Source organism: Neofelis nebulosa, chromosome 9 (genome assembly GCF_028018385.1).
Source record: "Neofelis nebulosa isolate mNeoNeb1 chromosome 9, mNeoNeb1.pri, whole genome shotgun sequence".
In the NCBI taxonomy this organism is placed as follows: domain Eukaryota; kingdom Metazoa; phylum Chordata; class Mammalia; order Carnivora; family Felidae; genus Neofelis; species Neofelis nebulosa.
Genome location: NC_080790.1, coordinates 113,273,066 through 113,298,098, shown reverse-complemented (window position 1 = coordinate 113,298,098; position 25,033 = coordinate 113,273,066). Strand labels below are relative to the sequence as shown.

Below are 25,033 nucleotides of genomic sequence, written 5' to 3'. Positions count from 1 at the left end.
TGCCAACAGTCTGGGAGGACATGTACTAAAATGCTGGAAAGTCTGGATGGCGGGGTATGTGTTCCAAGGTGCTGAGGGTGGGGTGGGTTTGCTTTTAAAGTTAGTTTTTGCTTTGAATGCTCATGATTTTTGTAAGGCGGGGAGCAAATTAAGTTTGTTTTTAAAAAAGTATTTAGGGACACCTGGGTGGCTCAGTCAGTTAAGCCTCCAGCTTCAGCTCCGGTCATGATCTCACGGTTCACAGGTTCAAGCCCCGCGTCGGGCTCTGTGCTGGCAGCTCAGAGCCTGGAACCTGCTTCGGATTCTGTGTCTCCCTCTCTCTCTGCCCCTCTCTCGCTCGTGCTCTGTCTCTGTCAAAACTGAATAAACATAAGAAAAAAATTTTTAAACAATAAACTTTTCAAAATAATAAAAATAAAAAGGAATTTAGATAGGTTGTCTGCAGAAAGAGCAACAAAAGCTGTGTGCTGGGGTGGGAGGGGATTTTTTCTAGTACCCTCTTTGGTACCTCTTAAATTTGGAAAGATCCGACTGTATTACCTATCCCCCCAAACAGTCAAATAAAATCACATAGCAAAGTGGGAGGAAAATAATTCAGGTCCTATTGGGTTTGGTTGGACACAGGTGCCTGTCACATTTGGTGCCTGGAGAGGGCCTGGGGACCTGCGTGCTGGGCAGTCCCGTGAGGAATGACGCAGGGCACCCACCCAGGGTGGGGTGAGTATCGAGACCGCTCACAGGACAGGCAGGCTCACGTCATAGTCCCCATGACGGGCCTGGGCAGAGCTGCACTAGCCTTGGGCGTCCGTCACATCCTGACTGGGGACCCAGCTGGTGTTCAGCCCCACGGAGGAGACACTGCCAGCCTCTGGGGGGCTTACAGCCAAGAGTCCTACGCAGGAAACGGAACAGGAACCAGAGCAAGAAAGGCAGTTGCCACTAATCGAGCACTTACTGCCCCCTGTGTTTTGTTTTTTTTTTTCAACGTTTTTTATTTATTTTTGGGACAGAGAGAGACAGAGCATGAACGGGGGAGGGGCAGAGAGGGAGACACAGAATCGGAAACAGGCTCCAGGCTCCGAGCCATCAGCCCAGAGCCTGACGCGGGGCTCGAACTCACAGACCGCGAGATTGTGACCTGGCTGAAGTCGGATGCTCAACCGACTGCGCCACCCAGGCGCCCCATGCCCCCTGTGTTTTAAAGGCATCGTCTCAATGGCTCATATCCTCCCTGCTAAGTAGGTGTGACAGGCAAAGTGCCTCTCAAGTTACACAGCTGGAAAATGGCTCCAAGGTCATGTTTTCTCTTCAGTGAGACAAATGCCACTTGAAGCTGAGGTGTGGACATACCTGAAGGCTGAGCCATATGGGTCTGAAGCAGTAAGCCATGGGGGATGGACCAGGCCAGGTCTTCAAGGCCAAAGAAAAGTGGGAAATAGCGAGTCTAAATGAACCACGTGACCGCCCCCCCAACACACACACACACACACACACACACACACACACACACACACATCTCAGTTCACTCGGTCACAGTCTGAAAGGGTCTTTGAGAGGAAGCCAACCCAGAGGGTAAGGGACTTGCCTGTGGTCACACGGCACGTCAGCACAGAGCTGGGGCAAGAACTCGGGTCCCCTCACCCCCACCTGCGTGCAGGGGCTTCGTTCCGCTCCGCGGTGTTCTGGCCACCTCCCTTTCCCACGTCTCCCCGCATCCAGCTACCCGGGAGGATCTCTCGGGGTCATGCCCCTGCCCACAGTCTTCAGTGGCTCCCTACCAAAGGGTCAGGACTGAACTCCCAGACCGGACATGGGGCCTCCACAGCCTGTCCCATTACTGCCTTTTCAGGCGGAATCTCCCCCCCCCCCACCCCCCCATCTCACGTGCACTTCACACGTCCGTACCTGTGCCTGCCTGCTACTTCTGGAACGCCTCCCCTGCCCCACCAGACCACTCCTCTTCCAGGAGGGCACCCTGGTCACCCGCATCCGTGGGGCCTTCCCAGCCTCTGAGCTCCGGGTCAGACTCTTCCTGTGTACATCAGGCTGCCAGTTGAACCCAAAGCTCCGTGAGGACAGGGCCTAGTTACTAGATCTATAGCGGCTGTTTTCAGGATAAAAATGGGAACTTGTGCTCCGGCCAGGATACATTTCTGCTGTTACACATGCGTGTGAACAACCTTCAAAAGTCTAAGACACGGGTATCCCAATATGCAGCTGTACGCTCAGAAACCCCCTAACAGCGCCCTGCCAGCTGTTCCCGCGGAGCCTAGACGTCGCAGACAGCCACTGCCACCTGGATTTAGCCTGTGGGGTGAAACCTCTGTGCCGTCTGGAATGGGCACTCCGGGAGGGTAGGGGCCCGGCCTGTGGGGCTCTTGTCCCTAGGGCCCAGCACTGTGCCTGGCGCACAGTAGGCTCTTTGAAGTGTTTGCTGAACGAATGAACGAATGCCCCTCCATCAGTTACAAACGCAGTGGCTCACCCTTATTTAACAGATGGGCTGCCTTGGGGCATCTGATCTGAGGCCCAGATCTGTGACGTTGAGCACGTAGTACACTTGTCTCAGCTTCTGTTTCCACATCTACAGACAGAAGTAGTGGTACCTGCTTTACAGGCTCATCCTGAGGGTTAGATGTTGCCAGCCTAAGACCCAGCTCGCTCAGCACACGTTAAATTTCTGACTTCCTCATGGAATCGGTCTGGCTGTAAGTTACCGGAACACAAGTCATCTGGCTCAGGTGAAAAGGCAGGTGCTCTCTCTTCCTGGAAGAAGGAGGAATGGCTACTGAGCAGACAGAAGCACCAGCTGTGGGCCCCTACCCTCTACGTGGACTCCGGATGGCGGGGCCGCTGCACCCACGCCACTGAATGCTGGCTGCCAGAGCTGTCTGTGGAGCTCCTCTGCATGTTGGGCATCTCCGGTTCTTCCCAGCGGCCCCCAGATTTAGAGAGCGAAGTACCTTGCCCAGGGCCACACAGCCTGAGTGGTAAGGCCAGACCTTGGCTGTGAACTGAACAAAGCTTCCTGGTCTCAGAGTCTCCCATTCCTGAGCAACTGGCCATAGAAGTTTGAGGTGGTAGCTGGCGGCCCTAGGGAGTCAGAGGTCCAGGAGGCTGATGTCCCACACTCCCTCACACTTGTACCCCGCTTGGTCCCACCCACCACCTCAGCCCCTTTCCAGGAAACACAGGCACCTGCCGGTCCCTTTCCTGGAAACACAGGCACCTGCCGGCGACCCCAACCTCTAACGCCCTCACACTACCCCAAGGTGGTATCGTATTGTATGGATGCGGAATCCCACTCTGCCTGGATTTAAATCCCTACTCGGGCCACGCGACCTTACACAAGTGACTTTACCTCTCTGGGCCTCGGTTTCCCCACCTGAGAGATGAGGAGAAAATTTTCACCTTGTATTTATTAGCACAGATAAAGTACTTGCATAATGCCTGGCTCATGGGAAGGGCTAACTAAACTTGGACCATTCTAGTATCTATGTTATTGGATTACTGCCTTGCTGAAGTGAGAAAAGGATCCATTACTGCTGTAAATGTGATCAAAGATGAACCCTGCAGAAACTCCCTGCATCCTTTCTGGAACATAAGTCCAAGTTGGACTCTGCCTGAGAAGGTTACTGTAGAAGCTTCTGGTGAGAGTGAAACCAATGTCAGGGGCCCCACTACTGTGCTGGCTCAGCCACATGGGCCCTCACCACCCTCCATTCTGCTTCCCAAGAGCAGTGGCCCCCGCCACCGGCAGCACAGACCTCTGGGGGGGGGGACATGTGTTAAAAATACAGATCCCGGGGGCCCCTTTAGCCTCGCCACATCCAACTCTGGGAGTGGGGTCCACGAATCTGCCTTTGATTCCCCTCTCAGGTGATTCTGACATGAATTACACGAACGCTACCCTCTGCCATGTCTTCCTGATCCAGTTTCTTCTCAGTCCCATGCCAACAACACGCTGGGTGCGGGGCTTCCCTTCCCCGACCTCCTCTGACCCCCCAAATCTATCAAAAAGCGACCTCCGGGGTGTTGTAACAGGAAAGGAAACCAAGGCTCGGGTAGGCCGTGGAGCCAGGGTCACGCCGTCGGGAAGTCACAGAACGGGGATTGGAACCCAGAACCTGCATGCTTTTCCCTTGCGAATGTGTATCCTTAAAGGTGCTGGTGCCAACCCCAGATCTGGGCCTGGGTCTCCTCTTGGGATTTCCCACCAAAAGCTGGTTTTGCTCCAGCCAGGCTCTGGCTGGAGGCACAGAGAGAGCAACCAAACACACAGGGAGCTTGGGGTAAGGGAAGGCCAGCAATTCAGGGAAGAGCCTCAAAAGGGAGGGTCAGTACTTGGGCGCGGGGAGCAGAGCCAGCGGGGGTTTGTGGCTGCGGTCAGCAGAGACCGACCGCGGGTTACTTAAGCAGGAAAGGAACTTACCGAACACCACTGGGGAGCCAACGGGCTAGAAGAGTCAGAGGGCCCAGCTTGGAGTTCTCATGGCTTCGGCCCCCTGCGTGGGGCACTGAGCGGGCAGCCCATCCCGCTGACACCCAGCCGTGGTCAGTCCCTGCAGACCTCTGTCCCTGATGACTCCAGAAACTGGATGGAGGCACCACCAGAATGGGCCTATGTGCCCCTGCCTCCTTGGGTCACGGATTCCTCCAAAGGTCTGTGCAGGGGACTGTGGCTGGTCGCACCTGTGTCATGTGCCCAGGCCCTCACCGCAAAGCATGCTGGTACACTGGGGCTCCTCTATTGGAAGCATCATTAGGTGGGGGACTCATCTGATACGGGAAGGGGCTTTGAAAATAGGGCAGCCAATAAAAATGACAGGTGTCCACTAAGACCAGGGGTGGGGCTGACCCACCAGTCACTGAGGGCTTCTGTGCACCAGCCACTGCATTAAGTGGTTCACATCCGTTACTTTAATCCTGTCTACAGGAATAATGCCCCATTTACACGTGAGAAAGCTCAGGCTCGTGCGAGTGGCGGGTGACACCATTGACCCCAAGTCCATCAGACACGTGGCCAGGGCTCCTGACCACCCATGCATGTGTCATTGCCTTGTGCCTCCTGGGACTGAGACTAGCCCACAAAGCCCGACTGCACGCTTGCCTGACCCTTGCCTCCAGCCTGCCTCCTCGCACAGAGGAGGATGATCCCCCAGCACTCTGGGAGGGGCGTGGGGCTGGTATTATTGCCCCATTTTATAGACGGGAAACCTGAGTACAGTTGGGGTGCTTATCTGGCTCACGGTGGAGTCAGTGCAGAGCTGGGGTCTCTCCCCACTGGGCAGCTCTCTCTGCCTCACATCCTGACCGCCCTTCTGCAACCTGCATGGAAACCCAGGTGGGAAAACCACGCCCTACAACGAATGTTTGCCTGGCAGAGCAGTAGTCCTGGGGATGGCTGTGGAGTGGAGGTCTGGGGGACTGGGGCAGAAATGAAGGTGAAGAAAGTTCTAGAAGGCATGTTCAGAGCCCCACTCCCCGGGCTGTCCAGTTGCTCCTGGAGAAAATGATCCCAGTCCCCTCAACTTGCCCAGAGATCCCTCTTGTCAAGGCCCTTCTGTGACGTACCTGATACCGCGGGCCTTCTCTAGCTGGGCCCCAAACCACGTGAGACATGTGGCACACCTTCCCGGGGAGTCCGTTTTTATAGGATGTTTTGTGAAGCATTCATCCTATGCCACGTCTCCCTGCCCTTCACAATTGTCACGTTCACTGCGTAGGACCTACACTGTCCAGAACGGCGGCCAGTGCTGCGGACACGACAGCTACAGTCCAGACGGCAGGAGGGAGGGGGCGGGACAAGAACGACACCTCCCGCTGGGCCAGGCTCCTACAGGAAGCCCACCTGGAAGCAGACCTCAACTTACTTAGGCAAGAATCTAGATACACAGCTACACAGCTGCATGCGGATCTGGGAATGGAGTCTGCGGGCTGGGCACGCTGCCAGGTAACACTGGGGTTCTGTTATGAAGGAAAAGGGGGAACATGGATATTGGGTGGGCAGCGATCCGTCTCAGCCGCTCGTGCCCAACGTGCTAAGATCCAACAAAGGGCCAGCCCAGTGTCACCCCGGTCCCTGCCGGTCCTGGGGCACCATGTAGAGTCGGTTTGGGCATTTGGTATTCTAGACCCGCGCCAGACCTCCTCTCTCAGGCCTGTGAGCCCCAGGAGGCAGTATTCGTCTCCTCGATCACCCCAGAGCCAGCTATCAGGCAAACAGAGACCACCCATACAGCCCAGAGCTCCCCGAAATCATTCAAACTAGCCAATCCTAAACTGTTCTCTTTGCCCTGTCTTGCCTTTCCCACGGAAACCCCAATAAATGCCATGGTCCAAGCCACACCCCCTCCTGTCTTCTGCCTCCCGCCTACCCTGGTGTGTTTCCATGAGGTCCTGCATGGCCTGTGTGCCTCCTGCCTCCTGTCTCTAGGACCTGTGAGTGTTAGAAACTCCTCTGGGGCGCCTGGCTGGCTCAGTTGGGAAAGCGTGCGACTCTTGATCTTGGGGTTGTGAGTTCGAGCCTCACACGGTGTAGACATTACTTAAAAAATAATAATAATAAATAACAAGTCTCCTTTGTGTTCTCACCAGACTGACCATCTCGTGAAAGAACACAAAACAGGTCTTTAGGGACAGAATGTCCCCCACACTGTTTCTCCCTTCCACTTTGGTTTTGCTTTCTGGAGATTTCTGCCAGTCTCGGTAGGCTGGGTCACACTGCACTAACAAACAGCCCCACATCCTAGTGGCTCCTAACACTATTTCTCATGTACATGGCATGTCCACATAGGGCTGGAGGGCTCTCAACCGCTTCCCATTCCGGGGCCCAGGGCAATGGAGCAGCCACCATCTCAAAAGCTGTCAGTAGTCACGGGGTCTCCACCTGGCAATAATGTCCCACCCTGAGGTGACAGATGCCACTTCTCACGCTTCCTTGGCCATGGCTAGTCACATGACCCCACCCAATCTCAGGGGACAGAAAGGTGTAGTCCCACCACATGCATGAAGGGCAGAGCATGGGAAGGAATATGGAGAATGACATTAACAAGGACCTCAGGCCTCCGTCTGGGGTGTCTGCCAGGCAGCTGTGACCACCAGAGCTCGGGCAGGGGGAGCAGCTGTGCCCTGGGGTGCGGCACACAGCCCAGCTGAACCTACCTAGGGTGAGAGGGAGCTGGAGAGAAGGAAAGACACGACATTCCAGAGCCCGGGGCTGTGGTGCCTGAGAGTCCTACCTTCCAGTTCCAGCCACTTCTGCAAAAATCGGAACAGCATTTCCCAAAAGGTGGAATTTTAGTGAAGATCACATGGGGAAATGTGCCTTTATACTCCCAGCGGCTGTCCCTGGAAGGTGATACTTTTTTGGTGGAAGAACTTTTTGCCCTGCTAAGCCCTTTGATGAATTAGGGTAAATGTGAGAACAGAAGCTCGGCTGAGAGTGGCTTGGGGGGAGGCGTTCTGGGGGGCAGTTACAAAATCACAATATATTCCTAAGATTTCTTTGGGAGTGACTTTATTTGGGACGGTTTTGAAAGGGTTGATGGTGATTATGGGGGTATCCAAGCAACCCCCGCTGCCCCCATAGAAACTGGGAACAGATCAACCGTTCGGCGTAACAGAGAGGGTTTGGGGGTTTCTGTGGCAGTCCACAAGACCAGGGGGCAGATAGAAAAGGGAGCAGGGGGAAGGAAGGCAGCAAGAGGGTACTCTAGGAACAGGTTTTGTAAGCCCCGATTCCTTGTCATTCCTTAAATCCTGAGTAAACTTCCTCTGTTGACGGGTGGCTCACTCCTGCACCATCAGCACTGAAAGCCAACCTGTGGCCACAGAAGCCCCTCTGCCTCCTGGGGCCGGGGGGTGGGGAGAACCCATATCAAAAGCCAGCTGTGGTCCTGCCCAGTGCAGAGGGACAATCCTGAGGCTGGGGTTCCCCTTTGGAAGACTCAAATCGCTTTCTGAGCAGAGAAACGGGGCAGAGGGCAGCAGAAAGAGGCATCTCAAGATCAGGTGTTATCTGCTGAATCTGTGTGGGCATAACAATTTTGCAGAAAAGATAAACTGAGCCCAGGGGATCAAACTACTTTCCCGTGGTGCCCCAGGAAGCCAGCGGGGCAGCCAGGGTGAGGGGCCACACCTGTCCTCCAGTGCCATTAGAGGAGGGAGGCTGGGACTCAGAGAGGGAAGGCCTTGCTCAAGGTCACACAGCAATTCAGCAGCAGAGCCAGGATGCAAGGACTCCAGATCCTGGTCTCTGCCGGCTGCCAGCCTGGGAAAGCTGCCCAGCCCTTTCACCCACTTTTTGCCTCGTGCCGGGGAGAGGTTGAGCGGGGTTAGCAGAGGCAGGATATTCTGAGAAATTCACTCAGGCCCAGACACCAGGAGCTGCATCGGTCCCCCTTGCACCCTGGCGGGCGGGCGAGCAGCATTCTCAAAGTCCACGTGAGCAAGACAGTATCTGAGGACAGACGTGCTCAAGGTGGGGAGCCAGGGCAGGTGCCCGCCCCGGTGCACCCGCGATCTCACTTAACCCGCGGGCGGCCCTGAAGGGTAGGCTTTTCCGCTGTTTTCCAGGTGGCCAGAGACGCTGGGCCGAGTAGGACTGAGGCCTCAGGACTCGCAGTCCAGTGCTCTGTCCCCGGGCGCTGGCGGCGGGAGGGGCTTGGCGGAGCGCCCAGAACGGCGCGGGGAGGGCGCCCGGGCCGGATGCTCCCCTGCCCCGGCCCCGAGCTGCCCCCGGCGGCGGATCCGCAGAGCAGGAAGGCGCAACAATGGGGGGCCGGGGGGCCGACAGCGGCGGGGAGCCCCGGTTCCGGAGCCAGGGTGCGGCCCGCCCCGCCACCGGCACTCTGAGAACGGGGTCCCTGCTCAGGGGACGAACGAGATTATCGGATGTCACCGTCTGAGCCCTTACTGTCTTCCGGGACCTGCCTCCACCGTACCTGGTTTATCTCATGGGATCCTCCTCTTACCCCTATGATTTAGCCCCAGTTTACAGATGAAACAATGCAGGCACAGAGTTTTAAGTAAAATGCCCAAGGTAAGGAAGAGGTGAAAGTGAGATCTGAACCTAGACAATCTGGCTCCAGATCCTGAGCTCTTAGTTACTGCACGCGCGTGCACGCACCCACACCCACACCCACCCACCCACACACACACTCATGGTGTGTGTATATATATATATATATATATATGTACTTTCTCATATTTTTCCTTTTCACTTACATCATTGACAGCTTTCTGTGTCATAAATACAGCCCTCAGCAATCCTTGTTCAAAGTCCTGACGTGCTAGGGAAGATCTCGTCCTGTACCCCGCCCCACCCCATCTTCCCCACCCGCTAAGGGACTTGGATTCCCACCACTGGCACCCTGTCATCGAGTTAAGGTAGGCTTCCTCTAATCTAAATTGATGATGACCATGGTGGCACCAAGGGGTGGACGGATGGGTGCTTAACCCCCTCTTCATGTCCATCAGAAAAGCCCTTCTGCCAGCCAAACAGATGCATCTTCTGGATAGAAGTTGCTTATTATGCAAAGGAGGCTTAAAGGCAGGCCCCCTCCCGCACCCACAGGAGATTGCTGCGCCCAAGCCCCTCCCCCAGAGGAGTTCTGGAGACAGCCTGGCTGGTGGGTTCATGCTCACCAGGTGTCCTGCTTTGAACACAATATGTGGACACACTGCAGGTTTCTTAGAATCGGGTCCGGCCCAGGCCCACGGAAAACCCGTAAAGGCCCAGCCTGGCTGGGTGGCGGGGGGGGTCCAGAAGCTCCAGAAAGGATGGGACAGCTGGAGCTGGAAGAGGGGCTGTGCTTCCTGCATTTTACATAAGATCAAGGGCTTAGATCAGCGCCATCCATGACAGAGAATGCCTGAGCAAATCTAGGGCACTTCTCACCCTTCCATCTGAGGCAGACTGGGAGACCCCAGTGCCATGGGGGTGGGGGGAGCACAGAGCCCAACTCAGGGCTCGATCTCACGACCCTGGGATCAGGAGTCTGATGCCCAACTGACTTGGCCATCCAGGTGCCCCAGGAGACTTGTTAAAGACACTCCACTAAGGCTGCTGGGAGAAGCTCTCGGGAAAGGTGGAGGGGCTTCTCATCCAAGAGTGATGAACCAGCTGAGGTCCCCTTCCAGAGCCCCCTTTGGCCCTCACAGGCCAGCTGGGAGCACTGGGTGTGGAACCAGGATACCTGAGATTTGTGTTCTGGTTTCATTCCCAACTATGGGCCGTCTTATGGCCTTCGACCAGTCCTTCCCCCCTCTAGCTTCCCAATCCTACATCAGCAGGGACCTCCAAGGGCTCTTCCTGCTCTGATGGGGGCTCTGGCAGTGGTGCTTTTTCTTTCCGGGGTCACCTGAGCTGTCAGGGGGATGATCTGGTAGAAGTCACCTCTCCGAAATTTCCTTTCACTGGTAATTACTGCCTTCCAAGGACGGCTGCTACTTGGGGGTCACCCAGCATCCACTTTCCCGTCTTCAGGGTAGCAGCCCCCAAGTTTCCTTGGGAGGAGCCTCCCTCCTCCACCTCGGCCAGGTACAGTGAGTGGGGTGGACTGCATGCCTGAGTCCATTGGGAGGAAGGTGACCAGACGGGGCAATGCCTACCTTCCGTTCCCTGAGCTGTCCAGGGTAGTCATGTGACCCAATGCCAGCCAACGGCGTCAGGTTCAGGTTTGGTCCCAAATGCTGAGGAGTCTGGAAGCGTAAAACCTGGGAGGGTTGGCGGCTGGCGTCGCTGGCATCCGTTCTGCCTCCACGGGGACTGGAGCCGCGGCAGAGAAGGCAGAGCTTGGGGGCCGAGAGATCTACCTGCTGCCGTTCGCTTCCTCCCGCCAGTCCAGCTGTGCCTGAAGCCAACGGCCCCGGGCTTTTCGTGACCGGGAGCCAATACGCCTTTGTCACTTCCAGCCAGTTTGAAGTGGGTTTTCTGTTGCTCACAACCGGAAGCATCACGACTGCTTTGTTGGATTTTTCTTGACTCTATGGCGCCATCAATAGGAAGGTCATTTTTTCAAGGCAAATATGATACCCATTTAAATAAGAGCTTTTTTGATGACAAAAGTGTATCAAAGCCCTTCAAAGACTGACAGTAGTATGTTTTTATTTATGAAATCGTCTCCTTTGGTGATCGGATCAAAGTTCTTCACATCCAGAGTCTAAACTTTCTTTGGGTCCATTCGGCACATTGTACTTCCAATTGTACTGCCTGTCTGGCCATAGCCTTCTGTATACTTCATAGCCTTGTATTTCCACGCGGCATCAATTTAGAAGTCACGTCAAGTGACATCTAAGGATCCAATCTGGTAAAATTCCATCAGGCTTGACTGCAGCTCCCTGAACAACCGGACAGCAGACAGCGAAGTCCCCTGGTCACCCTCCGCCCCCTGACTCACATGTTCCTCGGACATCAGTTGTGGGGCAACATCCTCATTCCAGAAATGTTAAGATGCCAGTGTGGGGCCCATGTGTGGAGTTACCATTTCCTGCGGGACAGGCACCAAGCTAAGCAGGACAGAGATATGACCTTGGGCAAGTAATATCACCACTCTGGTTCTGTTGTTGCCACATCTGTCAGTGAGAATAACAACTTCACAGAGGTGCTGGGAAGATTTATTGAGAAACATCAGTGTAAAACTCTTAGCACAGCGTTGGCATATAAGGATTGTCCGATACGTATCAGCTATTGATATTTTAATTCTCACAACTACCCTTGGAGGTCAACAGGATAATCCTACTTGGTGGTTTAGGACCCTGACATCAGAGGCAAGAAGGGGGCATGTCCTAGGTCACCTCCAAGGGTGTAGGCTGGGCTGGGCCAGGGGGACTTGGGGGCCCAGTTCTTAGACATGGGGCAGGGTAATGTCAAGCTCACTCACCAGCCAAGCTCACTGCCCAGACACTCAGTGTCTTGGTCTGATTTGTGGAACCCTGGGTCTTTGAAAACTCCAGAGAGAAAACACCAAGGCCTCGGAAGAGATAGGACTTGTCCAAGGCCATGTAGCCAGGGAGTGACAGAGCTCAGGCTGGAAGTGCCCGTTCCCTGACTCTTCACATGTCCTCATGCTTCACTGCCCGCCCCTGTGGGCATCTCTCCCGCCACCGCATCCTCCGAGAAGCCATCCCTGACCACCCACCTCCCCACACCTTGCTCCGGCAGGATCTCAACGTTTGCTGGCATTTCGGACGTGCACTTTGGAGTCAGGCCGACCTTGGTTTGAATCCCCCTTCTGCCACTTAGCATCCTCCCTTGTAAAACGGGCTACAAAAGCCCATCTCATGGGGTCAGCGTGAAGTTTCTGGAAAGGTCAGGGCTGATCACAACCTGGCATAGAGCCTTTGTGCAACAGCCATTTCCTCCCTCCCTTGCCCCTATGCGACATAATTATTGACCTTAATAATCACGAAATAAAATGAATAATAAGGAAAATGGGCAGAAAATAAAAGCAGATTGTGACATTTTTTTATTGGACTTCACACATATATAATGGTGGCAGTCAAAAATAAACTAAATGCGGGGCACCTGGGTGGCTCAGTCGGTTGAGCGACCTATTTGGGCTCAGGTCATGATCTCACAGTTTGTTGAGTTCGAGCTCCGCGTCGGGCTCTGTGCTGACAGCTCGCAGCCTGGAGCCTGCTTCGAACTCTGTGTCTCCTGTCTCCCTCTCTCTCTGCCCCTCCCCTGCTCATGCTCTGTTTCTGTCTCCCTCTCAAAAATAAATGAACATGAAAAAATTTAAAAAAATAAATAAACTAAATGCCACAAAATTATACTTTTGTAAATAGGAAAAGGAAAACAGTAATGAATTAATACTTCTAAGTCACATTAATTTTTTTTTTTTTTTTTTTTTTTTGGTAAAAAGGAAGCAAATGCCTGTCGTGGAGTCTGGCTGTGTTGGGAGCCAGGCGTAGAACGAGGTTTCTGGACTAACTTCCGTGTGGAACCCAGTGTGTATCATAGGACAAGCTGTCGTATAATGATTTAGCCAGTGGGCATCCCCAGGAAGGGTTGAATGAGGGAGGGAAGGAGGGAGGCAGCCTGGAACAGGGAGCCATGCCTTCTGAGTCCTAGGCCTAACTCAGTTATAACATGCTGTGTATCTTAGGGAAGTTGTACCTTCTCTGGGCTTCAGATGCAATGGGACATCCTTCCCCCAGCCTTACTCAGCCCGGAGGATAGAGACGTCAGGCCCAGGGGCAGAAGCACGTGACAAACACATGGCTGGCCCCAACCCTGGGCCCCTGTTTAGGAGTCAAACCCTCCTCGCCTGCTGCTACGGCTGCCTAGCTTTCCTTAGGCCTTGAATGCTCCATAGGGGCCCCTCGCATGAAGGGGCACAACTCCAGCACTCTGGACGCCCCCAACTCCCAGTGACCCCCGCCACTGGACTTACCTCGTGTTTGCCACTGTGGCCACCCCGTGTCCAGCCTCTAAGAAATGCCTTCCTAATGTCCAGCTGCTGCAGAGGCCCCACAGCCCCGGCTGGGGCCCCAAGTGACATCTTTCAAGCCTGCCACTCAGACGTCTCCTTTCTGATGGGCTGTGCTACAGCAGAGCTTGGTTGGAAAGCAGCGTCACTCCCTGTCCGGAACCTCTGCTTCCTTCCCAGTTTCAAGCTGATGGCTCTCCAACCCGCCGCCGCAGGGCTGTGGGAACACCGGATCCCCTGGAACAGCACACTGACTCAAACGTACACCCTAATTTCCTACAGATTCAGCTAAGGGTAGATCTCGGGGAAGCAAGGTGGCCCCAGGGGAAGAGCAGGCACAGCAGGTGTTGGCCCCCCTTCGCCCTTTCCTTAGGGTTCTCGGTGGGGCCTCCCAGTTGCTACTTTCTCTGAGTAGGTAGGATCCTTCCAGAGCAGAGGAAAAAGGCCGAGTTCTTGCTGTGCCGGAAAGTCTTTTGTACTCAGGATTCGTTCCAGGAGAATGGACATCACCATGTAGGCAGTTCCTCAAAAGGAATGTTTACTGAAGTTGAATCCCCTGGTTCCTGAGGCTTCAGGACCTCTGTTTCCAGCCCTCCAATGACCTAGATCTCTGTTTCCCCAAGCTCACGAGGCATTGAAGGGTTCTCCAGGTCTTTGTGCGGCTGGATAGCTCGTTTCTTTTTATTGGGGAATAATACTCCATTGTCTGCCTGTAACAAAGTTTGTTGACCCACTCACCAATTGAGGAACATTTTGGCTGTTTCTGGTGAATGAAGAACCAGAATGAAGAAAGAATGAAGAACATTCATTCTTTCACAAAGTTGAAGTTTTTACTTTTTTTTTTTTTAAGTTTATTTTTTGAGAGAGAGAGATCCTCTACGAGCAGGGCAGGAATAGAAAGACAGGGAGAGAAAGAATCCCAAGCAGGCTCCGGGCTGTCAGTGCAGAGCCCGACTCAGGGCTCCATCTCTCAAACTGAGATCATGACCTGAGCCAAAGTCAAGGTTTGGACGCTTAACCCACTGAGCCACCCAGGTGCTCCTAGACTGGTGTTTTTCTTTCAACACTTTAAATATTTCATTCCACTCTCTTCTTGCTTGCGTGGTTTCTGATGTGAAGTCTAATGTAATTCTCATCCTTGTTCCTCAATAGGTAAGGTGCGTTCCCCCCCCCCACTTTGGCTTCTTTCAAGATATTCTCTTTGTTTTCCTGCAATTTGACTTTTCTTTACTTTGTTTAACGTTTACTTTTCTGAGTCTCCACACCCAATGTGGGGCTCAAACTCATGACCTTGAGATCAAGAATTGCATGTTGTTGTTTTTTTTAATTTTTTTTTTAACGTTTTTATTTATTTTTGAGACAGAGAGAGACAGAGCATGAACGGGGGAGGGTCAGAGAGAGGGAGACACACAGAATCTGAAACAGGCTCCAGGCTCTGAGCAGTCAGCACAGAGCCTGACGCGGGGCTCGAACTCACATACCGCGAGATCGTGACCTGAGCCGAAGTCGGACACTTAACCGACTGAGCCACCCAGGCGCCCCAAGAATTGCATGCTTTTCTGACTGAGCCAGCCACACACACTTCTTTTCCTGAAATTTGAATATGCTATGCTTAGGTGTAGATTTTTGGTACTTTCTTTTTTTTTTTAATTTTTTAAATGTTTTATTTATTTTTTGAGAGCAAGAGACAGAGTGTGAGTGGGGGAGGGGCAGAGAGAGGGGGTGACACAGAATTCGAAGCAGGCTCCAGGCTCTGAGCTGTCAGCACAGAGCCCAACGCGGGGCTCGAACCCACGAACTGGGAGATCATGACCCAAGCCGAAGTCTGACGCTTAACCGACGAGCCACCCAGGTGCCCCTGCTTGGTACTTTCTGAGCTTTCTGCATTTGTGGTCTGGTATCTATCATTAATTTTGGAAAACGTAAGCCATCACAGTCTTCTGCTTTCTCTTCTAGTTTTCCTGTTTTGTGTATGTTACACCTTCTGTAAATGTCCCACAGTTCCTAGATACTCTGTTCTAGGTTTTTTTACCTTTTTACTTTTCACCTCATTCTTTTGTCCAGCTTTGCTGAGATATAATTGACATGTAACAATGTGTAACCTTAAGGCGTACAGCGTGATGATTTGACATACTTATATGTTGCAAAATGATTACCAACAATAGGGTTAGTAAACATCTCCATCGTTTTGCATAATTACTTTTTTTTTCTGGCTAGCGAAGAACATTGAAGATCTACTCTCTTAGCAGCTTTCAAGTACACAATACAGTATATTGTTAACGATAGTCACTATGCTGTAGGTTAGATCCCCCAAACTTACTCATCTTGTAACTGGAAGTTTGTAACATTTGACCAAATATCTCTGTTTTCCTTCGTCCCCCAACCTTGGAAACTCTGTCTCTATGACTCTATTTGGCTGTTAGTGCACACTATTTTAGGATTTTTATGACTTCCTGGTTTGGGATTCATGCAGCTTCTTAAACCCGTAGGTTTATGTCTTTTGCCCAAAGTGGGAAGCTTTCAGCTATTATTTTAGTCTATTTTCTACACCGCACTCCTTCTCTTCTCCTTGTGGGATTCCAGTGACATACACGGATGTTGGTATTTTCCCACAGGCCCCTGAAGTTCTGTTCATTTTGTTCATTTGTGGTTTCTTTGCTCAAGTTGTAAAAGTTTTAGTGATCTATCTTCAAGGTCACTGCTTCTTTCCTCTGTCATCTCCGATGGCTCACAGTGCCATCAGTAAGTTTGTTGGTCCTGTTACTGTATTTTTTAGTTTTACAATTTTCATCTGGTTTTTCTTTATACCTTCTTTTTCTTTGCTGAAATTTTCTATTTTCCTGTTTCTGGAATGCTCATGGTTGCTTGCTGAAGCTTTTCTTTTTCTCCCTTTCTTCTTCTCCTTTTTTGGGGATAGCTACTTTAAAATCCTTGTCAGATAATCCCAACTTCTGTGTCATCTTGATGTCAGCATCTGGTTTTTGGTTTTGCTCTCATTAAACAGGCTCTACGCCCAGCATGGGGCTCGAACTCACGACCCTGAGATCAAGAGTCACATGCTCTACCGACTGAGCCAGCCAGGCCCCTGATGTTAGCATCTGTTGACTGCCCTTTCTCATTCCAGTTCAGCCTTTTTCTGGCTTTTGGTATGATGCATAATATTTTATTTTATCCTGGACTTTTTGGGTATTATGTTCCCACTGGTTCCCTTTTGAATCTATTTTAGTACGCATTCAACTTGTTCAAGTTCAGAATGAACACCACGGCTCACTCTTGTGGTCTTCTGTGAGCTTGAATGTCAATGTAATACCAATGTAGTTTCGAATCGGCACTATTTTGGTCTGTCCTGCTGTGTGCTACCCAGAGGCCGATCTGGAACTGTACAGTATTCCACATCGTAATTCAGTTCTCAAAGCTTTTTGCTGCTAATTCCGGGGGGGGGGGGGGGGTTCATTTGTGGGTATGCCCTGGACCTCAGACGCAAATTCAAAGGATCTCTTCCTACAGCTCCCTCTTCTCTGAAACCCGCCCCACACAATCTAGCTGTGTGGGGGTGGATACTGCCTCTTTGTTGGCTTTGCTTAGTGCTAAGCAAGGATAGCAACAGGGTTCCACCCTTCAGTCACAACACTCCCTTGGGGACGGGGAAGGAGGGCAGGGGATCCTCGCTGATCACATTTGTGCAGAATGGGGCTGACTGATGGACCTCCACATCACAGTCGTCACCGGTAAGGAGAGAGAGGACTACCTACCCGGTAGTGCACAGCAGGGGTGATGGACAAGCCCCACACCAGTCTGTCTCCCCAAAGCCTGCTGGGAGAGGGAGGGCTGTGGTTATTTCATGGTGTTCACCTGGAGAAAGGCAAACATTGTCAAAAGGAATGTCTCTCATTGCTGTCCCTCCCAGCCCTTTGACTCCGGAAGGCGGGCTTTCGTTGGGACTTTGTGCTTGGTAATGGTCTTCGGTTTCACCTTCTCTGGTGCTCAGGCTGGGATCTAGGAAGCAGTAAAGCCCGTGAGGACTCCCAGCTAAGTCATCCCTTGAGACCCAAGTTGTCTCGCCAGTTCACCTTTTTTCCACCGTCAAAGGAGTCTGGTAGTTGCTTTCTATATATTGTCAAGTTTTGGGTTTTAAGTGGAAGAAACAGGGTGGAATCGACGGACTCATCTTGTCTGGAAATGGAAGCCCTGTATATTTCTTTTAAGTCAACTTTTTGAAGTATAACTTACATGCAATAAAATGTCTCCATTTGAAGTGTGCATTTCCATGAGTTTTAACAAAGGTGTGTGCCCATGTAACCACAGTCAAAATACAGAACATTCCCATCTCCCCAAAAGGTTCCCCTGTGCCCCTTCCCGATCAATTCCCCCATCCCAGGCCTCAGACAACTACTGATCTATGTCACTATGGATTACACTTATCTTTTCCAGGGCTTCAGATAAAATCGAACTATCAAAGAATGTATTCTTTGATAAAAGTCTGCCTTAAACAAATTTTTTTTAATGTTTATTTTTGAGAGAGAGAGAGACAGAGCGCAAGAGGGTGAGGGGCAGAGAGAGAGGAAGACACAGAATCTGAAGCAGGCTCCAGGCTTTGAGCTGTCAGCACAGAGCCCGACGCGGGGCTGGAACCCACGAACCACGAGACTATGACCTGAGCTGAAGCTGGATGCTTCACCGACTGAGCCACCCAGGTGCCCCCCCCCTTATGTATTTATTTAAGTTTATTTATTTATTTGAGACAGAGGCAGCACGAGTGGGGACGGGGCAGAGAGAGAGAGGGAGAGAGAATCCCAAGCAGTCTCCACACTGCCCACGGAGAGCCCGACGCAGGGCTCAAACCCACGAAGCCTTGAGATCATGACCTGAGCCGAAACCAAGAGTCGAATGCTTAACCAACTTAGCCACCCAGGAGCCCCTACATTTTTTTTTTAATGTGTATTTAGTTTTGAGAGAGAGAGAGAGAGGGGCAGAGGGTGCCTTCTTTAGTTCAGTGTGTCTGTGAGATTCATCCTTATCACCAGGTGTAACGGCAGTTCATTCTTTTTCATTGCTAAGTAGAAGTCCATTATATTTTTGTATGCTTTTGTTTGGGCTGTCGCCATGTTCTGCCCTTACCTGGCAAATCCCAAGAGCCAACGGACCCCAGTAGCTCCTGCCGTGTTTTCTGCTCTCAGAGCTCCTTCTCTTTGATCCAAGGGAAGACGAGATCCGTCACTTAGTACTTACTTCAAGGCATGGGTAGGATACGATTTCAGAATAAAAGGATGGTCTCTTCTGGATCTGCCTGCATCGATCTGTCGTGTACTTACTAATCACATGCTCAGACCAAAGTACATGAAAACAGTCATTCGCTTGGCAGAGTTTAGGGGGTTCTAACTTCGATCTTACATTGCTGTCTGTGTCCTCTGAATTAGTAATAGGAGTATGAATGTGCTCTCCATTTTATGCACGAATAACTACCAGATCACAGGGATGCCTAACTAATGCCATCCCTCCGTGTTGAATTCCTGGTGGCTTGTGATGAGTTGGGTACCTCACCAATGCTCTTATCCACACCCTCATGTCTTCTGTCCAATCCATGCACTCATATCCTCGGTAGAAGACATTTGGTACTCCAGGTGGCTGATTCACTTTGTGATGGCAAGTGACACGCTGGCTATGGCGGGGGGGGGGGGGGGTGACCTGACCTTACAGATTCTCTCCTGGCTAGTTAGTTACATGTACAAAGTGGATTCATGATTTCTCTGACTGCTATCTTCACATACTCTATATTCTCACAAATGAAGGGCTAAGTGGTTTTGATACAGGAATACAGAGCCAAGTTTTGTTTTCTACCAGTGCAAGGTTGGCAATATTTTTAATTTTTTAATGTTTATTTTATTTTTGAGAGAGACAGAGAAATGCCACCCTTTTAATATGTTTTGGGAGAAAATACATTTGTGGAAAATTTAGCTCTCCAAGAAAGAATGCAAGAAAAACTTCCAGACTAAAGGACACATTTCCAGGTTAAAGTGATCTTCTTCGAGTGGCCTTGAAGTGACCTCCTCTCATCTTCTGGATTAGAGACCACAATGGAACTGAGACCACCATGCTGCGAAAGCTGGGCACATCTACTGGAGGATGAGGCCACATGAGAAAATATCTCAGAGTGAGGCATCAAGACACAGCAGTGTGATGTGAAATTCTTGGAGCAAGTTCATGGTGTTTCTATTGCCTTTTTCTTTAGAATTGTTTATATATTCTTTATTTTATATATTTATGTGTTTTATTATACTTGTTTGCATATTATTATGTATTTAGGGCAGGAGATTTTTTTATATTTTGCAAATATTTTCTCTTCATTATGGCTTATCTTTTGTTTATGGTGTGTTTCAGGGTAGAGAAATTTTGGTTTTTTATTGCATTTCGAGGTGGTCACATCTGTTAATAATTTCCTTCGGGGTCCCTGGGTGGTTCAGTCGGTTAAGCATCCGACTTTGGCTCAGGTCATAATCTCGCAGTTCATGGGTTCGAGACTTGCATTGGGCTCTGTGCTGACAGCCTGGAGCCTGCTTTGAATTCTGTGTCTCCCCCTCTCTCTCTGCCCCTCTCCCGCTTCTGCTTTGTCTCTCTCAAAAATAAACGTTTAAAAAATCTTTTTTCAATTTTCTTTGTGTTGATGTCTTTTTTTTTTTTAAAGAAGATTCTTTCAATTCAAAGACTTGATCTTATTTTCTTTCTCAAAAACAAAACAAAACAGGGGCGCTTGGGTGGCTCAGCCGGTTGGGCATCCGACTTCAGCTCAGGTCATGATCTCACAGTCCGTGGGTTCGAGCCCAGCGTCAGGCTCTGTGCTGGCAGCTCAGAGCCTGGGGCCTGCTTCGGATTCTGTGTCTCCCTCTCTCTCTGCCCCTCCCCTGCTCACACTCTCTGTCTCAAAAATAAATAAAAAAAATTAAAACAAAACAAAACAAAACAACCTTCCCCGAACCAATATAAGCAGTTGGTGCAACATGACCCTCATTGTCAAAGAGAGAGCTAAGAGTTTTAAATAGTTGTCTCTAGGGAGCCGTCTGGAGTTAGGAGAGCCAGGCAAGGAGCCACACTGCTTTTCTACTGACTTCTCTCACAGTCCAGCCTGAAAGTTACACTGATAAAATGTGTCCTGAATCTAACTACTTACTGTCTTCATTCTAGCAGTCTCCATCATCTCTGGCCTAAACGACTCCAACAGCTGGCTCACTGGTGTGCTGTTTCCACCCTTGCCCCCATTTCAGTTATCCGCTGCTAGGAAACAAGCTACTTCAAGACCAATTTATTAAATCTTGCAACTCTTAGGTTTTCCTGAGCTGAGGGAGGTGGTTCTTCTAGTCATGCGATGTTGCTGGGGCCATGGGCATTTGTGGGCAGAAGGTCCAAGTGGCTCACTCAGCCTGGCTGGTGGTTGGTGCTGGCGGTTGGCTGGGTTCTCATCTGGACTCTGGGCTGTAGGCCTCAATTCTCTACCATGTGGCCTCTCTGTGTAGACTGGGCCCAAGAGCTAGTGTTCCAAGAGGAAGGGAGTGGAAGCTGGCAGTTCTCTTAACGCCTGGGCTTCGAAGTCTCAGAACATCTCTTCTACTGTCTTCTATAGGTCAAAGCAGCCACGAGGCCAGCCCAGACTCCAGGCGAATGGAGGAATCACTGGGGGCCATCTTTGGAGACTACCTACCATGACAACAGCCTTCAGTCTTTCTTCCACTTTCCAGAGACATCTTTTAAAAACAGAGGCATCACTCCCCTGCTGAAATCCACCAATGACACCCATCATACTCATGATACCTGTCACATTTAATGCCCCACCTGACCTGGTTCCTGCCCAACTCCACCCCTTACACTTACTGGTCCTTCCTACCTTCCCAGCACCCCTAACTCATCACTCCAAGCCTCAGTGAGCTACTTCACACTTTGGATATCTGACATTATTTATTTATTCACGTTTTGGGCTCTCCACTAGCATGTAAGGTCCTCGCCAGCAGTGCCCTTCTCTGTCCTAGCCTGTGTTTACTCCGGGCACCTAGAAAAACATTAATCACAGGGCTGGCATACCATAAATCTATTCTGTGGTTAGCTGAATTTATATCCCTAAATCTTGGGCATGTGCTGCCTTGAGAAATGGATGAATTAATTTTAGAATAGGCAAAACTACAGTGGTAATTATCACACAGACCCAATAGTGTACCCGTTCCACAAACCCACTGGCAAACATTTCTACCTTCCTAATAAAGCGGACAGCTGTTTTTCCCTGTGTGCCCTGCCGGACAGCTGCTGCAAGCCCAGCCTCTGATGGGTGCGTCGTCAGTCTGCCCTACGCATGCATGGAACTCATCAGACACACTCTGGGCGGAAGCCAGGAGAGCGCTGCCCTTGGCATTTTTATTTTAATCCATTTTGGTGTCAGCTGTCCCTCACTAAGTCACTGAATTTAATTAGAGAGTTGAGTGAAAACCCCGAAACCATGGCTTCTTGGTGATTTCTAAGAAGCCATGGTAGTCCAACACCGTAATCAAAGTGAACCCACATATATCCAGGGAGTAGGCACGCGGTAAGGGAATTATTCTTACAGACACACATCCCACACGTGTCAAAGATAAATCTGGGTCCAAGACAGTATTAACAAAGCTGGTTTACACATAAACTTGCGGAGAGGGCCCTTCTGCCCCCACCCTTGTTTTGGCGGGGGCTCAAGGGTGTCAGGGAGTACGTTTTACTAAGAAGGAAATACTGTCTCCTTGAAAACTGATCTGCAAGGGTAGGATTAGTGGGGTGAAGGGAGACTCGCTGGTCTTCCAGTACATTTGACCATCCTCGGTTGGCTGCAAGGCGGGCCCGCAAGCAGTTGGGGGACATTTCAAAAGAGGAAAGGGCGGAGGGTTTTCTGTGGCCAGCAACTTCCTAGAACAAGTGGGGGTCGACAGAATGGTTTTTTGCAATCAAGCTGTCATCATGGTTATTGGGAGGGTGGGGGGGGGGGGCGGTGGCTGCTTTCCTGCAGAAAGTTCCTTACATGATCAGCAAACTTAAAATCATTACAATTGTAGAGTTGAAAGTGATCTTAAAATGCATCTGCTCGTTTTGACCCATCACCCCGTGGTCTTCACCCCAAGTGCATTCAGTGAATGGAAAACCTCAGAAACAGGGTGATCCGGTGTCTAAGCCTTAGCAATCGGCAGAAGCAGAACTAGAAAGTCTTCCTGAATCCTAGCGCCGTGGATAGAAACGCCACGCTTCTCAAAAATAAAACAAGAAGGAAAACAATGAAAATACGGCCAGTAGCAGCCTAAACCAGCTCTGGCTGGGCCCAAGGGATACCCCCTGCTTCCTTACTAACAGAGTGCTGACCTCAGGGGCTCTGGGCTTGGGCGGGGGCGGGGGTGGGGGGGTGGGGCGGCTGAGCCCTTCCCCAGCAAAGGGGTGAGAGTCCTCAACTGGTCCAAATCAGCCAATTCTCCAGATTTCATTCTCACCAGTGAACATGAGGGAAAAGTGGGTGGCTGGGAGGGCATCTGGAAAAGAAAGTTTGAGGTTTTTTTTAGGAGCTGATGGAAGTGATATTTTCTGCTGTGGGACACGGGTGGGGTTTGTTTTCCATGTGTGGGGAAAAAGGCTTACACAACTTGGCAACAGGAACTGAGAATCAAAATCTCTTTTGACCCTCTGATCTCCCTTCTAGTATGTTATCCTATAGAATCAAGGTTATTTAGGAAAGAAAAAAAATGAACACGTCCAAAGACATACTGGCTTTTTGTTTTAGTAACAGCAAAAAATTGGGACTACCCCAAGTATCCAAGAACAGGGTGTCAGGAAACACTGTGGCAAGACTTTGAAACAGGTCCCCCCTAACCCGTCTGCACTTAATGGGGTGTTCAACGTAGTCCACACGCTCTTTAAGCAACTTTATAATGATGTAAATTGAGGGAAACAGATAATGTAGATGACTCTTGTCCACACAGATACAAATTGTACACTTTAAAGTCCTAAATGTAAATTATTACTGTGTGGATATTGGCCGATTTTGCCAGTTTTGTGTCTACTAAGCAAATTCATTTCAGCAGTCCTACTGGGCTTATTATATTTTTATTTCCTCTTTGGATTCTCCTTTGAACCAATTAAAACATCTTACTAGTTCTCTCATTAATGAACAACTTAAATAAAATCTTTAACGTGTTTGTTTTGTACTTGAGTCATGACTTGACTTTCTAAAAAATAAATATCCTTTAGCAAGGTAGTTAAATTTAGTACATTCGTTTGATCTTACTTACAGCCCCTCTTCAAAATAGTTATAAAGACCGTATGGCAACATGGACAAATCCTCTTAATAAAACATTACGTGGAGGGGAAGAAAACCAGAATGCAAAATTTGTACTAGGCTGTGATTAGAACTAAAAATTCTAAGTGCCCAGGGAAATACTAAAAGGGAAGGAGAAAAAAATTAAAGCATGATTTGTTAGGGTGGTAGGACCCTAGAGATTTGTTTTTTGAATCCTGACTTTTTATTATTCTGTTCTGTTATACATTAAAACTAAGAGAAGGGCACCTGGCTGGCTCAGTTGGTAGCACATGTGACTCTTGACCTTGGGGCTGTGAGTTCAAGTCCCATGATGGATGTAAAGATTACTTAAAAATAAAAATCTTTAAGGGGTGCCTGGGTGGCTCAGTCGGTTAAGCATCCAATTTCGGCTCAGGTCATGATCTTGTGGTCTGTGAGTTGGAGCCGCACATCGGGCTCTGTGCTGACAGCTCGGAGCCTGGAGCCTGCTTTGATTCTGTGTCTCCCTCTCTTTCTGCCCCTCCCCCATGCACATTCTGTCTCTCTCTCTGTCTCTCTCTCTCAAAAATAAGTAAACATTTAAAAAATTTTTTTAAATTAAAAATCTTTAAAAAAAATTAAAAATAAAATTAAACTAAGAAAGGGCCCATTTGAATTTCGTATTGTTGCTGTAACAGATTACCACAAAGTTGGTGACTTAAAACGACACACATTTGGGGGTGCCTGGGTGGCTCAGTCGGTTAAGCATTTGACTTCAGCTCAGGTCATGATCTTGCATTCATGGGTTCAAGCCCTACGTCAGGCTCTGTGCTGACAGCTCAGAGTCTGGAGCCTGTTTCAGATTCTGTGTCTCCCTCTCTCTGTCCCCTTCCCCGCTCATGCTCTGTCTCTCAAAGATGAATAAATGTTAAAAAAAAAAAAAAGTACGACACACATTTATCATCTTAATAGTTCTGGAGGTCATAAGTCCCAAATGGGTCTCATCGGGCTAACACCAAAGTGCTATTAGCCAGGCTGGTTCCTTCCAGAGACCCCAGGGGAAAAAGGTCTCCTTGTGTTTTCCAGCTTCTAGAGACCACCACAGTCCTTGGCTTCTAGTCCCTTCTTCCATCCTCAAAGCCAGCAGGCAAGGCGTCTTCAGATGTCTTTCCCCTGACTCCTCAAGACTCTGTGATTCTACTGACCCACCTACGTAATCCATGATAACCTCCCACCTCGGGTCCGGAGCATAAGCACATCTGCAAAGTCCCTTTCAGCTTGTAACCTTAGTGAGTATAAACAAACGCTAAATTCTAATATGTATTTA

At 50.3% G+C, this 25,033-nt stretch overlaps 1 long non-coding RNA gene and 1 other non-coding gene across 2 annotated transcripts; one reads left to right on the top strand and one right to left on the bottom strand.

Moving 5' to 3' along the window:
- The first annotated feature begins 8,587 nt into the window (after positions 1 to 8,587).
- LOC131485547 (uncharacterized) lies at positions 8,588 to 21,705 on the top strand. Its single transcript, XR_009248903.1, has 3 exons — positions 8,588 to 9,043; positions 9,240 to 9,390; positions 21,052 to 21,705. It is a non-coding gene; the product is annotated as an uncharacterized LOC131485547 (long non-coding RNA).
- Positions 16,447 to 16,519, bottom strand: TRNAK-CUU (transfer RNA lysine (anticodon CUU)). Its single transcript has one exon. It is a non-coding gene; the product is annotated as a tRNA-Lys (tRNA).
- Positions 21,706 to 25,033: the final 3,328 nt, after the last annotated feature.